At 49.3% G+C, this 15,461-nt stretch overlaps 1 protein-coding gene and 1 long non-coding RNA gene across 5 annotated transcripts in view; both read right to left on the minus strand.

The window, feature by feature from the left end:
* Positions 1–15,461, minus strand: part of COMMD7 (COMM domain containing 7) — a 59,034-nt gene that overhangs the window by 11,696 nt on the left and 31,877 nt on the right. The gene's annotated exons all lie outside the window — the stretch shown is intronic.
* The window catches only part of LOC142930812 (uncharacterized), a 34,529-nt gene that overhangs the window by 2,514 nt on the left and 16,554 nt on the right, over positions 1–15,461 (minus strand). Inside the window, exon 1 of the long non-coding RNA XR_012946785.1 lies at positions 1–15,461. This exon is cut by the window's right edge and continues 16,554 nt beyond it. This is a non-coding gene — a long non-coding RNA (uncharacterized LOC142930812).

Here is a 15,461-nt window from a genome sequence, read left to right on the forward strand (position 1 = left end):
CTCTCCCTGGTCTACAGAGTGAGAGGAGTTTGTGTGATCTCCCCCTGTTCTACAGAGTGAGAGGAGTTTGTGTGATCTCCCCCTGTTCTACAGAGTGAGTGGAGTTTGTGTGATCTCTCCCTGGTCTACATAGAGGAGTTTGTGTGATCTCTCCTTGTTCTACAGAGTGAGTGGAGTTTGTGTGATCTCCCCCTCTTCTACAGAGTGAGTGGAGTTTGTGTGATCTCTCCCTGGTCTACAGAGTGAGTGGAGTTTGTGTGATCTCCCCCTGTTCTACAGAGTGAGAGGAGTTTGTGTGATCTCCCCCTGTTCTAGAGAGTGAGTGGAGTTTGTGTGATCTCGCCCTGTTCTACAGAGTGAGTGGAGTTTGTGTGATCTCCCCCTGTTCTACAGAGTGAGTGGAGTTTGTGTGATCTCTCCCTGGTCTACAGAGTGAGTGGAGTTTGTGTGATCTCCCCCTGGTCTACAGAGTGAGTGGAGTTTGTGTGATCGCCCCCTGTTCTATAGAGTGAGTGGAGTTTGTGTGATCTCTCCCTGGTCTACAGAGAGGAGTTTATGTGATCTCTCCCTGGTCTACAGAGTGAGTGGAGTTTGTGTGATCTCTCCTTGTACTACAGAGTGAGTGGAGTTTGTGTGATGTCCCCCTGTTCTACAGAGTGAGTGGAGTTTGTGTGATCTCTCCCTGTTCTACAGAGTGAGAGGAGTTTGTGTGATCTCTCCCTGGTCTACAGAGAGGAGTTTGTGTGATCTCTCCCTGGTCTACAGAGTGAGTGGAGTTTGTGTGATCTCTCACTGGTCTACAGAGAGGAGTGGAGTTTGTGTGATCTCTCTCTGGTCTACAGACTGAGTGGAGTTTGTGTCATCTCTCCCTGTTCTACAGAGTGAGTGGAGTTTGTGTGATTTCTCCCCCTGTTCTACAGAGTGAGTGGAGTTTGTGTGATCTCTCCCTGTTCTACAGAGTGAGTAGAGTTTGTGTGATCTCTCCCTGGTCTACAGAGAGGAGTTTGTGTGATCTCCCCCTGTTCTACAGAGTGAGAGGAGTTTGTGTGATCTCTCCCTGGTCTACAGAGTGAGTGGCGTTTGTGTGATCTCTCCCTGTTCTACAGAGTGAGTGGGGTTTGTGTGATCTCCCCCTGTTCTACAGAGTGAGTGGAGTTTGTGTGATCTCTCCCTGTTCTACAGAGTGAGTGGAGTTTGTGTGATCTCCCCCTGTTCTACAGAGTGAGTGAAGTTTGTGTGATCTCTCCCTGGTCTACAGAGAGGAGTTTGTGTGATCTCCCCCTGTTCTACAGAGTGAGTGGAGTTTGTGTGATCTCCCCCTGTTCTACAGAGTGAGTGGAGTTTGTGTGATCTCCCCCTGTTCTACAGAGTGAGTGGAGTTTGTGTGATCTCCCCCTGTTCTACAGAGTGAGTGGAGTTTGTGTGATCTCTCCCTGGTCTACATAGAGGAGTTTGTGTGATCTCTCCTTGTTCTACAGAGTGAGTGGAGTTTGTGTGATCTCCCCCTCTTCTACAGAGTGAGTGGAGTTTGTGTGATCTCTCCCTGGTCTACAGAGTGAGTGGAGTTTGTGTGATCTCCCCCTGTTCTACAGAGTGAGAGGAGTTTGTGTGATCTCCCCCTGTTCTAGAGAGTGAGTGGAGTTTGTGTGATCTCGCCCTGTTCTACAGAGTGAGTGGAGTTTGTGTGATCTCCCCCTGTTCTACAGAGTGAGTGGAGTTTGTGTGATCTCTCCCTGGTCTACAGAGTGAGTGGAGTTTGTGTGATCTCCCCCTGGTCTACAGAGTGAGTGGAGTTTGTGTGATCTCTCCCTGTTCTACAGAGTGAGTGGAGTTTGTGTGATCTCCCCCTGTTCTACAGAGTGAGTGGAGTTTGTGTGATCTCTCCCTGGTCTACATAGAGGAGTTTGTGTGATCTCTCCTTGTTCTACAGAGTGAGTGGAGTTTGTGTGATCTCCCCCTCTTCTACAGAGTGAGTGGAGTTTGTGTGATCTCTCCCTGGTCTACAGAGTGAGTGGAGTTTGTGTGATCTCCCCCTGTTCTACAGAGTGAGAGGAGTTTGTGTGATCTCCCCCTGTTCTAGAGAGTGAGTGGAGTTTGTGTGATCTCTCCCTGTTCTACAGAGTGAGTGGAGTTTGTGTGATCTCCCCCTGTTCTACAGAGTGCGTGGAGTTTGTGTGATCTCTCCCTGGTCTACAGAGTGAGTGAAGTTTGTGTGATCTCCCCCTGTTCTACAGAGTGAGTGGAGTTTGTGTGATCTCCCCCTGTTCTACAGAGTGAGTGGAGTTTGTGTGATCTCCCCCTGTTCTACAGAGTGAGTGGAGTTTGTGTGATCTCTCCCTGGTCTACAGAGTGAGTGGAGTTTGTGTGATCTCTCCCTGTTCTACAGAGTGAGTGGAGTTTGTGTGATCTCCCCCTGTTCTACAGAGTGAGTGAAGTTTGTGTGATCTCTCCCTGGTCTACAGAGAGGAGTTTGTGTGATCTCCCCCTGTTCTACAGAGTGAGTGGAGTTTGTGTGATCTCCCCCTGTTCTACAGAGTGAGTGGAGTTTGTGTGATCTCCCCCTGTTCTACAGAGTGAGTGGAGTTGGTGTGACCTCTCCCTGGTCTACAGAGTGAGAGGAGTTTGTGTGATCTCCCCCTGTTCTACAGAGTGAGAGGAGTTTGTGTGATCTCCCCCTGTTCTACAGAGTGAGTGGAGTTTGTGTGATCTCTCCCTGGTCTACATAGAGGAGTTTGTGTGATCTCTCCTTGTTCTACAGAGTGAGTGGAGTTTGTGTGATCTCCCCCTCTTCTACAGAGTGAGTGGAGTTTGTGTGATCTCTCCCTGGTCTACAGAGTGAGTGGAGTTTGTGTGATCTCCCCCTGTTCTACAGAGTGAGAGGAGTTTGTGTGATCTCCCCCTGTTCTAGAGAGTGAGTGGAGTTTGTGTGATCTCGCCCTGTTCTACAGAGTGAGTGGAGTTTGTGTGATCTCCCCCTGTTCTACAGAGTGAGTGGAGTTTGTGTGATCTCTCCCTGGTCTACAGAGTGAGTGGAGTTTGTGTGATCTCCCCCTGGTCTACAGAGTGAGTGGAGTTTGTGTGATCTCTCCCTGTTCTACAGAGTGAGTGGAGTTTGTGTGATCTCCCCCTGTTCTACAGAGTGAGTGGAGTTTGTGTGATCTCTCCCTGGTCTACATAGAGGAGTTTGTGTGATCTCTCCTTGTTCTACAGAGTGAGTGGAGTTTGTGTGATCTCCCCCTCTTCTACAGAGTGAGTGGAGTTTGTGTGATCTCTCCCTGGTCTACAGAGTGAGTGGAGTTTGTGTGATCTCCCCCTGTTCTACAGAGTGAGAGGAGTTTGTGTGATCTCCCCCTGTTCTAGAGAGTGAGTGGAGTTTGTGTGATCTCTCCCTGTTCTACAGAGTGAGTGGAGTTTGTGTGATCTCCCCCTGTTCTACAGAGTGCGTGGAGTTTGTGTGATCTCTCCCTGGTCTACAGAGTGAGTGAAGTTTGTGTGATCTCCCCCTGTTCTACAGAGTGAGTGGAGTTTGTGTGATCTCCCCCTGTTCTACAGAGTGAGTGGAGTTTGTGTGATCTCCCCCTGTTCTACAGAGTGAGTGGAGTTTGTGTGATCTCTCCCTGGTCTACAGAGTGGAGTTTGTGTGATCTCCCCCTGTTCTACAGAGTGAGTGGAGTTTGTGTGATCTCTCCCTCTTCTACAGAGTGAGTGGAGTTTGTGTGATCTCCCCCTGTTCTACAGAGTGAGAGGAGTTTGTGTGATCTCTCCCTGGTCTACAGAGTGAGTGGAGTTTGTGTGATCTCTCCCTGTTCTACAGAGTGAGTGGAGTTTGCGTGATCTCTCCCTGGTCTACAGAGAGGAGTTTGTGTGATCTCCCCCTGTTCTACAGAGTGAGTGGAGTTTGTATGATCTCTCCCTGGTCTACAGAGTGAGTGGAGTTTGTGTGATCTCTGCCTGTTCTACAGAGTGTGTGAGTGGAGTTTGTGTGATCTCCCCCTGGTCTACAGAGTGAGTGAAGTTTGTGTGATCTCCCCCTGTTCTACAGAGTGAGTGGAGTTTGTGTGATCTCCCCCTGTTCTACAGAGTGAGTGGAGTTTGTGTGATCTCCCCCTGTTCTACAGAGTGCGTGGAGTTTGTGTGATCTCTCCCTGGTCTACAGAGTGGAGTTTGTGTGATCTCCCCCTGTTCTACAGAGTGAGTGGAGTTTGTGTGATCTCTCCCTCTTCTACAGAGTGAGTGGAGTTTGTGTGATCTCCCCCTGTTCTACAGAGTGAGAGGAGTTTGTGTGATCTCTCCCTGGTCTACAGAGTGAGTGGAGTTTGTGTGATCTCTCCCTGTTCTACAGACTGAGTGGAGTTTGCGTGATCTCTCCCTGTTCTACAGAGTGAGTGGAGTTTGTGTGATCTCCCCCTGTTCTACAGAGTGAGTGGAGTTTGTGTGATCTCCCCCTGTTCTACAGAGTGAGTGGAGTTTGTGTGATCTCTCCCTGTTCTACAGAGTGAGTGGAGTTTGTGTGATCTCCCCCTGTTCTACAGAGTGAGTAGAGTTTGTATGATCTCTCCCTGGTCTACAGAGTGAGTGGAGTTTGTGTGATCTCTGCCTGTTCTACAGAGTGTGTGAGTGGAGTTTGTGTGATCTCCCCCTGGTCTACAGAGTGAGTGGAGTTTGTGTGATCTCCCCCTGTTCTACAGAGTGAGTGGAGTTTGTGTGATCTCTCCCTGGTCTACAGAGTGAGTGGAGTTTGTGTGATCTCCCCCTGGTCTACAGAGTGAGTGGAGTTTGTGTGATCTCTCCCTGTTCTACAGAGTGAGTGGAGTTTGTGTGATCTCCCCCTGTTCTACAGAGTGAGTGGAGTTTGTGTGATCTCTCCCTGGTCTACATAGAGGAGTTTGTGTGATCTCCCCTTGTTCTACAGAGTGAGTGGAGTTTGTGTGATCTCCCCCTCTTCTACAGAGTGAGTGGAGTTTGTTTGATCTCTCCCTGGTCTACAGAGTGAGTGGAGTTTGTGTGATCTCCCCCTGTTCTACAGAGTGAGAGGAGTTTGTGTGATCTCCCCCTGTTCTAGAGAGTGAGTGGAGTTTGTGTGATCTCTCCCTGTTCTACAGAGTGAGTGGAGTTTGTGTGATCTCCCCCTGTTCTACAGAGTGAGTGGAGTTTGTGTGATCTCCCCCTGTTCTACAGAGTGAGTGGAGTTTGTGTGATCTCTCCCTGTTCTACAGAGTGAGTGGAGTTTGTGTGATCTCCCCCTGTTCTACAGAGTGAGTGGAGTTTGTGTGATCTCTCCCTGTTCTACACAGTGAGTGGAGTTTGTGTGATCTCCTCCTGTTCTACAGAGTGAGTGGAGTTTGTGTGATCTCTCCCTGGTCTACAGAGTGAGTGGAGTTTGTGTGATCTCCCCCTGTTCTACAGAGTGAGTGGACTTTGTGTGATCTCTCCCTGGTCTACAGAGAGGAGTTTGTGTGATCTCCCCCTGTTCTACAGAGTGAGTGGAGTTTGTATGATCTCTCCCTGGTCTACAGAGTGAGTGGAGTTTGTGTGATCTCTGCCTGTTCTACAGAGTGTGTGAGTGGAGTTTGTGTGATCTCCCCCTGGTCTACAGAGTGAGTGAAGTTTGTGTGATCTCCCCCGTTCTACAGAGTGAGTGGAGTTTGTGTGATCTCCCCCTGTTCTACAGAGTGAGTGGAGTTTGTGTGATCTCCCCCTGTTCTACAGAGTGAGTGGAGTTTGTGTGATCTCTCCCTGGTCTACAGAGTGGAGTTTGTGTGATCTCCCCCTGTTCTACAGAGTGAGCGGAGTTTGTGTGATCTCTCCCTCTTCTACAGAGTGAGTGGAGTTTGTGTGATCTCCCCCTGTTCTACAGAGTGAGAGGAGTTTGTGTGATCTCTCCCTGGTCTACAGAGTGAGTGGAGTTTGTGTGATCTCTCCCTGGTCTACAGAGTGGAGTTTGTGTGATCTCCCCCTGTTCTACAGAGTGAGCGGAGTTTGTGTGATCTCTCCCTCTTCTACAGAGTGAGTGGAGTTTGTGTGATCTCCCCCTGTTCTACAGAGTGAGAGGAGTTTGTGTGATCTCTCCCTGGTCTACAGAGTGAGTGGAGTTTGTGTGATCTCTCCCTGTTCTACAGAGTGAGTGGAGTTTGTGTGATCTCCTCCTGTTCTACAGAGTGAGTGGAGTTTGTGTGATCTCTCCCTGGTCTACAGAGTGAGTGGAGTTTGTGTGATCTCCCCCTGTTCTACAGAGTGAGTGGACTTTGTGTGATCTCTCCCTGGTCTACAGAGAGGAGTTTGTGTGATCTCCCCCTGTTCTACAGAGTGAGTGGAGTTTGTATGATCTCTCCCTGGTCTACAGAGTGAGTGGAGTTTGTGTGATCTCTGCCTGTTCTACAGAGTGTGTGAGTGGAGTTTGTGTGATCTCCCCCTGGTCTACAGAGTGAGTGAAGTTTGTGTGATCTCCCCCTGTTCTACAGAGTGAGTGGAGTTTGTGTGATCTCCCCCTGTTCTACAGAGTGAGTGGAGTTTGTGTCATCTCCCCCTGTTCTACAGAGTGAGTGGAGTTTGTGTGATCTCTCCCTGGTCTACAGAGTGGAGTTTGTGTGATCTCCCCCTGTTCTACAGAGTGAGCGGAGTTTGTGTGATCTCTCCCTCTTCTACAGAGTGAGTGGAGTTTGTGTGATCTCCCCCTGTTCTACAGAGTGAGAGGAGTTTGTGTGATCTCTCCCTGGTCTACAGAGTGAGTGGAGTTTGTGTGATCTCTCCCTGTTCTACAGAGTGAGTGGAGTTTGCGTGATCTCTCCCTGTTCTACAGAGTGAGTGGAGTTTGTGTGATCTCCCCCTGTTCTACAGAGTGAGTGGAGTTTGTGTGATCTCCCCCTGTTCTACAGAGTGAGTGGAGTTTGTGTGATCTCTCCCTGTTCTACAGAGTGAGTGGAGTTTGTGTGATCTCCCCCTGTTCTACAGAGTGAGTAGAGTTTGTATGATCTCTCCCTGGTCTACAGAGTGAGTGGAGTTTGTGTGATCTCTGCCTGTTCTACAGAGTGTGTGAGTGGAGTTTGTGTGATCTCCCCCTGGTCTACAGAGTGAGTGGAGTTTGTGTGATCTCCCCCTGTTCTACAGAGTGAGTGGAGTTTGTGTGATCTCTCCCTGGTCTACAGAGTGAGTGGAGTTTGTGTGATCTCCCCCTGGTCTACAGAGTGAGTGGAGTTTGTGTGATCTCTCCCTGTTCTACAGAGTGAGTGGAGTTTGTGTGATCTCCCCCTGTTCTAGAGAGTGAGTGGAGATTGTGTGATCTCTCCCTGGTCTACAGAGTGAGTGGAGTTTGTGTGATCTCCCCCTCTTCTACAGAGTGAGTGGAGTTTGTTTGATCTCTCCCTGGTCTACAGAGTGAGTGGAGTTTGTGTGATCTCCCCCTGTTCTACAGAGTGAGAGGAGTTTGTGTGATCTCCCCCTGTTCTAGTGAGTGAGTGGAGTTTTTGTGATCTCTCCCTGTTCTACAGAGTGAGTGGAGTTTGTGTGATCTCCCCCTGTTCTACAGAGTGAGTGGAGTTTGTGTGATCTCCCCCTGTTCTACAGAGTGAGTGGAGTTTGTGTGATCTCTCCCTGTTCTACAGAGTGAGTGGAGTTTGTGTGATCTCCCCCTGTTCTACAGAGTGAGTGGAGTTTGTGTGATCTCTCCCTGTTCTACACAGTGAGTGGAGTTTGTGTGATCTCCTCCTGTTCTACAGAGTGAGTGGAGTTTGTGTGATCTCTCCCTGGTCTACAGAGTGAGTGGAGTTTGTGTGATCTCCCCCTGTTCTACAGAGTGAGTGGACTTTGTGTGATCTCTCCCTGGTCTACAGAGAGGAGTTTGTGTGATCTCCCCCTGTTCTACAGAGTGAGTGGAGTTTGTATGATCTCTCCCTGGTCTACAGAGTGAGTGGAGTTTGTGTGATCTCTGCCTGTTCTACAGAGTGTGTGAGTGGAGTTTGTGTGATCTCCCCCTGGTCTACAGAGTGAGTGAAGTTTGTGTGATCTCCCCCGTTCTACAGAGTGAGTGGAGTTTGTGTGATCTCCCCCTGTTCTACAGAGTGAGTGGAGTTTGTGTGATCTCCCCCTGTTCTACAGAGTGAGTGGAGTTTGTGTGATCTCTCCCTGGTCTACAGAGTGGAGTTTGTGTGATCTCCCCCTGTTCTACAGAGTGAGCGGAGTTTGTGTGATCTCTCCCTCTTCTACAGAGTGAGTGGAGTTTGTGTGATCTCCCCCTGTTCTACAGAGTGAGAGGAGTTTGTGTGATCTCTCCCTGGTCTACAGAGTGAGTGGAGTTTGTGTGATCTCTCCCTGGTCTACAGAGTGGAGTTTGTGTGATCTCCCCCTGTTCTACAGAGTGAGCGGAGTTTGTGTGATCTCCCCCTGTTCTACAGAGTGAGTGGAGTTTGTGTGATCTCCCCCTGTTCTACAGAGTGAGTGGAGTTTGTGTGATCTCTCCCTGTTCTACAGAGTGAGTGGAGTTTGTGTGATCTCCCCCTGTTCTACAGAGTGAGTAGAGTTTGTATGATCTCTCCCTGGTCTACAGAGTGAGTGGAGTTTGTGTGATCTCTGCCTGTTCTACAGAGTGTGTGAGTGGAGTTTGTGTGATCTCCCCCTGGTCTACAGAGTGAGTGGAGTTTGTGTGATCTCCCCCTGTTCTACAGAGTGAGTGGAGTTTGTGTGATCTCTCCCTGGTCTACAGAGTGAGTGGAGTTTGTGTGATCTCCCCCTGGTCTACAGAGTGAGTGGAGTTTGTGTGATCTCTCCCTGTTCTACAGAGTGAGTGGAGTTTGTGTGATCTCCCCCTGTTCTAGAGAGTGAGTGGAGATTGTGTGATCTCTCCCTGGTCTACAGAGTGAGTGGAGTTTGTGTGATCTCCCCCTGTTCTACAGAGTGAGTGGACTTTGTGTGATCTCTCCCTGGTCTACAGAGAGGAGTTTGTGTGATCTCCCCCTGTTCTACAGAGTGAGTGGAGTTTGTATGATCTCTCCCTGGTCTACAGAGTGAGTGGAGTTTGTGTGATCTCTGCCTGTTCTACAGAGTGTGTGAGTGGAGTTTGTGTGATCTCCCCCTGGTCTACAGAGTGAGTGAAGTTTGTGTGATCTCCCCCTGTTCTACAGAGTGAGTGGAGTTTGTGTGATCTCCCCCTGTTCTACAGAGTGAGTGGAGTTTGTGTGATCTCCCCCTGTTCTACAGAGTGAGTGGAGTTTGTGTGATCTCTCCCTGGTCTACAGAGTGGAGTTTGTGTGATCTCCCCCTGTTCTACAGAGTGAGCGGAGTTTGTGTGATCTCTCCCTCTTCTACAGAGTGAGTGGAGTTTGTGTGATCTCCCCCTGTTCTACAGAGTGAGAGGAGTTTGTGTGATCTCTCCCTGGTCTACAGAGTGAGTGGAGTTTGTGTGATCTCTCCCTGTTCTACAGAGTGAGTGGAGTTTGCGTGATCTCTCCCTGTTCTACAGAGTGAGTGGAGTTTGTGTGATCTCCCCCTGTTCTACAGAGTGAGTGGAGTTTGTGTGATCTCCCCCTGTTCTACAGAGTGAGTGGAGTTTGTGTGATCTCTCCCTGTTCTACAGAGTGAGTGGAGTTTGTGTGATCTCCCCCTGTTCTACAGAGTGAGAAGAGTTTGTGTGATCTCTCCCTGGTCTACAGAGTGAGTGGAGTTTGTGTGATCTCTCCCTGTTCTACAGAGTGAGTGGAGTTTGCGTGATCTCTCCCTGTTCTACAGAGTGAGTGGAGTTTGTGTGATCTCCCCCTGTTCTACAGAGTGAGTGGAGTTTGTGTGATCTCTCCCTGGTCTACAGAGAGGAGTTTGTGTGATCTCCCCCTGTTCTACAGAGTGAGTGGAGTTTGTATGATCTCTCCCTGGTCTACAGAGTGAGTGGAGTTTGTGTGATCTCTGCCTGTTCTACAGAGTGTGTGAGTGGAGTTTGTGTGATCTCCCCCTGTTCTACAGAGTGAGTGGAGTTTGTGTGATCTCCCCCTGTTCTACAGAGTGAGTGGAGTTTGTGTGATCTCTCCCTGGTCTACAGAGTGAGTGGAGTTTGTGTGATCTCCCCCTGGTCTACAGAGTGAGTGGAGTTTGTGTGATCTCTCCCTGTTCTACAGAGTGAGTGGAGTTTGTGTGATCTCCCCCTGTTCTAGAGAGTGAGTGGAGATTGTGTGATCTCTCCCTGGTCTACAGAGTGAGTGGAGTTTGTGTGATCTCCCCCTGTTCTACAGAGTGAGTGGACTTTGTGTGATCTCTCCCTGGTCTACAGAGAGGAGTTTGTGTGATCTCCCCCTGTTCTACAGAGTGAGTGGAGTTTGTATGATCTCTCCCTGGTCTACAGAGTGAGTGGAGTTTGTGTGATCTCTGCCTGTTCTACAGAGTGTGTGAGTGGAGTTTGTGTGATCTCCCCCTGGTCTACAGAGTGAGTGAAGTTTGTGTGATCTCCCCCTGTTCTACAGAGTGAGTGGAGTTTGTGTGATCTCCCCCTGTTCTACAGAGTGAGTGGAGTTTGTGTGATCTCCCCCTGTTCTACAGAGTGAGTGGAGTTTGTGTGATCTCTCCCTGGTCTACAGAGTGGAGTTTGTGTGATCTCCCCCTGTTCTACAGAGTGAGCGGAGTTTGTGTGATCTCTCCCTCTTCTACAGAGTGAGTGGAGTTTGTGTGATCTCCCCCTGTTCTACAGAGTGAGAGGAGTTTGTGTGATCTCTCCCTGGTCTACAGAGTGAGTGGAGTTTGTGTGATCTCTCCCTGTTCTACAGAGTGAGTGGAGTTTGCGTGATCTCTCCCTGTTCTACAGAGTGAGTGGAGTTTGTGTGATCTCCCCCTGTTCTACAGAGTGAGTGGAGTTTGTGTGATCTCCCCCTGTTCTACAGAGTGAGTGGAGTTTGTGTGATCTCTCCCTGTTCTACAGAGTGAGTGGAGTTTGTGTGATCTCCCCCTGTTCTACAGAGTGAGAAGAGTTTGTGTGATCTCTCCCTGGTCTACAGAGTGAGTGGAGTTTGTGTGATCTCTCCCTGTTCTACAGAGTGAGTGGAGTTTGCGTGATCTCTCCCTGTTCTACAGAGTGAGTGGAGTTTGTGTGATCTCCCCCTGTTCTACAGAGTGAGTGGAGTTTGTGTGATCTCCCCCTGTTCTACAGAGTGAGTGGAGTTTGTGTGATCTCTCCCTGTTCTACAGAGTGAGTGGAGTTTGTGTGATCTCCCCCTGTTCTACAGAGTGAGTAGAGTTTGTATGATCTCTCCCTGGTCTACAGAGTGAGTGGAGTTTGTGTGATCTCTGCCTGTTCTACAGAGTGTGTGAGTGGAGTTTGTGTGATCTCCCCCTGGTCTACAGAGTGAGTGGAGTTTGTGTGATCTCCCCCTGTTCTACAGAGTGAGTGGAGTTTGTGTGATCTCTCCCTGGTCTACAGAGTGAGTGGAGTTTGTGTGATCTCCCCCTGGTCTACAGAGTGAGTGGAGTTTGTGTGATCTCTCCCTGTTCTACAGAGTGAGTGGAGTTTGTGTGATCTCCCCCTGTTCTACAGAGTGAGTGGAGTTTGTGTGATCTCTCCCTGGTCTACATAGAGGAGTTTGTGTGATCTCTCCTTGTTCTACAGAGTGAGTGGAGTTTGTGTGATCTCCCCCTCTTCTACAGAGTGAGTGGAGTTTGTGTGATCTCTCCCTGGTCTACAGAGTGAGTGGAGTTTGTGTGATCTCCCCCTGTTCTACAGAGTGAGAGGAGTTTGTGTGATCTCCCCCTGTTCTAGAGAGTGAGTGGAGTTTGTGTGATCTCCCCCTGTTCTACAGAGTGAGTGGAGTTTGTGTGATCTCCCCCTGTTCTACAGAGTGAGTGGAGTTTGTGTGATCTCTCCCTGTTCTACAGAGTGAGTGGAGTTTGTGTGATCTCCCCCTGTTCTACAGAGTGAGTGGAGTTTGTGTGATCTCTCCCTGTTCTACACAGTGAGTGAAGTTTGTGTGATCTCCTCCTGTTCTACAGAGTGAGTGGAGTTTGTGTGATCTCTCCCTGGTCTACAGAGTGAGTGGAGTTTGTGTGATCTCCCCCTGTTCTAAAGAGTGAGTGGACTTTGTGTGATCTCTCCCTGGTCTACAGAGAGGAGTTTGTGTGATCTCCCCCTGTTCTACAGAGTGAGTGGAGTTTGTATGATCTCTCCCTGGTCTACAGAGTGAGTGGAGTTTGTGTGATCTCTGCCTGTTCTACAGAGTGTGTGAGTGGAGTTTGTGTGATCTCCCCCTGGTCTACAGAGTGAGTGAAGTTTGTGTGATCTCCCCCTGTTCTACAGAGTGAGTGGAGTTTGTGTGATCTCCCCCTGTTCTACAGAGTGAGTGGAGTTTGTGTGATCTCCCCCTGTTCTACAGAGTGAGTGGAGTTTGTGTGATCTCTCCCTGGTCAACAGAGTGGAGTTTGTGTGATCTCCCCCTGTTCTACAGAGTGAGCGGAGTTTGTGTGATCTCTCCCTCTTCTACAGAGTGAGTGGAGTTTGTGTGATCTCCCCCTGTTCTACAGAGTGAGAGGAGTTTGTGTGATCTCTCCCTGGTCTACAGAGTGAGTGGAGTTTGTGTGATCTCTCCCTGTTCTACAGAGTGAGTGGAGTTTGCGTGATCTCTCCCTGTTCTACAGAGTGAGTGGAGTTTGTGTGATCTCCTCCTGTTCTACAGAGTGAGTGGAGTTTGTGTGATCTCCCCCTGTTCTACAGAGTGAGTGGAGTTTGTGTGATCTCTCCCTGTTCTACAGAGTGAGTGGAGTTTGTGTGATCTCCCCCTGTTCTACAGAGTGAGTAGAGTTTTTATGATCTCTCCCTGGTCTACAGAGTGAGTGGAGTTTGTGTGATCTCTGCCTGTTCTACAGAGTGTGTGAGTGGAGTTTGTGTGATCTCCCCCTGGTCTACAAAGTGAGTGGAGTTTGTGTGATCTCCCCCTGTTCTACAGAGTGAGTGGAGTTTGTGTGATCTCTCCCTGGTCTACAGAGTGAGTGGAGTTTGTGTGATCTCCCCCTGGTCTACAGAGTGAGTGGAGTTTGTGTGATCTCTCCCTGTTCTACAGAGTGAGTGGAGTTTGTGTGATCTCCCCCTGTTCTACAGAGTGAGTGGAGTTTGTGTGATCTCTCCCTGGTCTACAGAGTGAGTGGAGTTTGTGTGATCTCCCCCTGTTCTACAGAGTGAGTGGACTTTGTGTGATCTCTCCCTGGTCTACAGAGAGGAGTTTGTGTGATCTCCCCCTGTTCTACAGAGTGAGTGGAGTTTGTATGATCTCTCCCTGGTCTACAGAGTGAGTGGAGTTTGTATGATCTCTCCCTGGTCTACAGAGTGAGTGGAGTTTGTGTGATCTCTGCCTGTTCTACAGAGTGTGTGAGTGGAGTTTGTGTGATCTCCCCCTGGTCTACAGAGTGAGTGGAGTTTGTGTGATCTCTCCCTGGTCTACAGAGTGGAGTTTGTGTGATCTCCCCCTGTTCTACAGAGTGAGCGGAGTTTGTGTGATCTCTCCCTCTTCTACAGAGTGAGTGGAGTTTGTGTGATCTCCCCCTGTTCTACAGAGTGAGAGGAGTTTGTGTGATCTCTCCCTGGTCTACAGAGTGAGTGGAGTTTGTGTGATCTCTCCCTGTTCTACAGAGTGAGTGGAGTTTGCGTGATCTCTCCCTGTTCTACAGAGTGAGTGGAGTTTGTGTGATCTCCCCCTGTTCTACAGAGTGAGTGGAGTTTGTGTGATCTCCCCCTGTTCTACAGAGTGAGTGGAGTTTGTGTGATCTCTCCCTGTTCTACAGAGTGAGTGGAGTTTGTGTGATCTCCCCCTGTTCTACAGAGTGAGTAGAGTTTGTATGATCTCTCCCTGGTCTACAGAGTGAGTGGAGTTTGTGTGATCTCTGCCTGTTCTACAGAGTGTGTGAGTGGAGTTTGTGTGATCTCCCCCTGGTCTACAGAGTGAGTGGAGTTTGTGTGATCTCCCCCTGTTCTACAGAGTGAGTGGAGTTTGTGTGATCTCTCCCTGGTGTACAGAGTGAGTGGAGTTTGTGTGATCTCCCCCTGGTCTACAGAGTGAGTGGAGTTTGTGTGATCTCTCCCTGTTCTACAGAGTGAGTGAAGTTTGTGTGATCTCCCCCTGTTCTACAGAGTGAGTGGAGTTTGTGTGATCTCTCCCTGGTCTACATAGAGGAGTTTGTGTGATCTCCCCTTGTTCTAGAGAGTGAGTGGAGTTTGTGTAATCTCCCCCTCTTCTACAGAGTGAGTGGAGTTTGTGTGATCTCTCCCTGGTCTACAGAGTGAGTGGAGTTTGTGTGATCTCCCCCTGTTCTACAGAGTGAGTAGAGTTTGTATGATCTCTCCCTGGTCTACAGAGTGAGTGGAGTTTGTGTGATCTCTGCCTGTTCTACAGAGTGTGTGAGTGGAGTTTGTGTGATCTCCCCCTGGTCTACAGAGTGAGTGGAGTTTGTGTGATCTCCCCCTGTTCTACAGAGTGAGTGGAGTTTGTGTGATCTCTCCCTGGTCTACAGAGTGAGTGGAGTTTGTGTGATCTCTCCCTGTTCTACAGAGTGAGTGGAGTTTGCGTGATCTCTCCCTGTTCTACAGAGTGAGTGGAGTTTGTGTGATCTCCCCCTGTTCTACAGAGTGAGTGGAGTTTGTGTGATCTCCCCCTGTTCTACAGAGTGAGTGGAGTTTGTGTGATCTCTCCCTGTTCTACAGAGTGAGTGGAGTTTGTGTGATCTCCCCCTGTTCTACAGAGTGAGTAGAGTTTGTATGATCTCTCCCTGGTCTACAGAGTGAGTGGAGTTTGTGTGATCTCTGCCTGTTCTACAGAGTGTGTGAGTGGAGTTTGTGTGATCTCCCCCTGGTCTACAGAGTGAGTGGAGTTTGTGTGATCTCCCCCTGTTCTACAGAGTGAGTGGAGTTTGTGTGATCTCTCCCTGGTCTACAGAGTGAGTGGAGTTTGTGTGATCTCCCCCTGGTCTACAGAGTGAGTGGAGTTTGTGTGATCTCTCCCTGTTCTACAGAGTGAGTGGAGTTTGTGTGATCTCCCCCTGTTCTACAGAGTGAGTGGAGTTTGTGTGATCTCTCCCTGGTCTACAGAGTGAGTGGAGTTTGTGTGATCTCCCCCTGTTCTACAGAGTGAGTGGAGTTTGTGTGATCTCCCCCTGTTCTACAGAGTGAGTGGAGTTTGTGTGATCTCTCCCTGGTCTACAGAGTGAGTGGAGTTTGTGTGATCTCCCCCTGGTCTACAGAGTGAGTGGAGTTTGTGTGATCTCTCCCTGTTCTACAGAGTGAGTGGAGTTTGTGTGATCTCCCCCTGTTCTACAGAGTGAGTGGAGTTTGTGTGATCTCTCCCTGGTCTACAGAGTGAGTGGAGTTTGTGTGATCTCCCCCTGTTCTACAGAGTGAGTGGACTTTGTGTGATCTCTCCCTGGTCTACAGAGAGGAGTTTGTGTGATCTCCCCCTGTTCTACAGAGTGAGTGGAGTTTGTATGATCTCTCCCTGGTCTACAGAGTGAGT

Source organism: Petromyzon marinus, chromosome 43 (genome assembly GCF_048934315.1).
Source record: "Petromyzon marinus isolate PM22_M1 ecotype Great Lakes invasive population chromosome 43, UKy_Petmar_22M1.pri1.0, whole genome shotgun sequence".
In the NCBI taxonomy this organism is placed as follows: domain Eukaryota; kingdom Metazoa; phylum Chordata; class Hyperoartia; order Petromyzontiformes; family Petromyzontidae; genus Petromyzon; species Petromyzon marinus.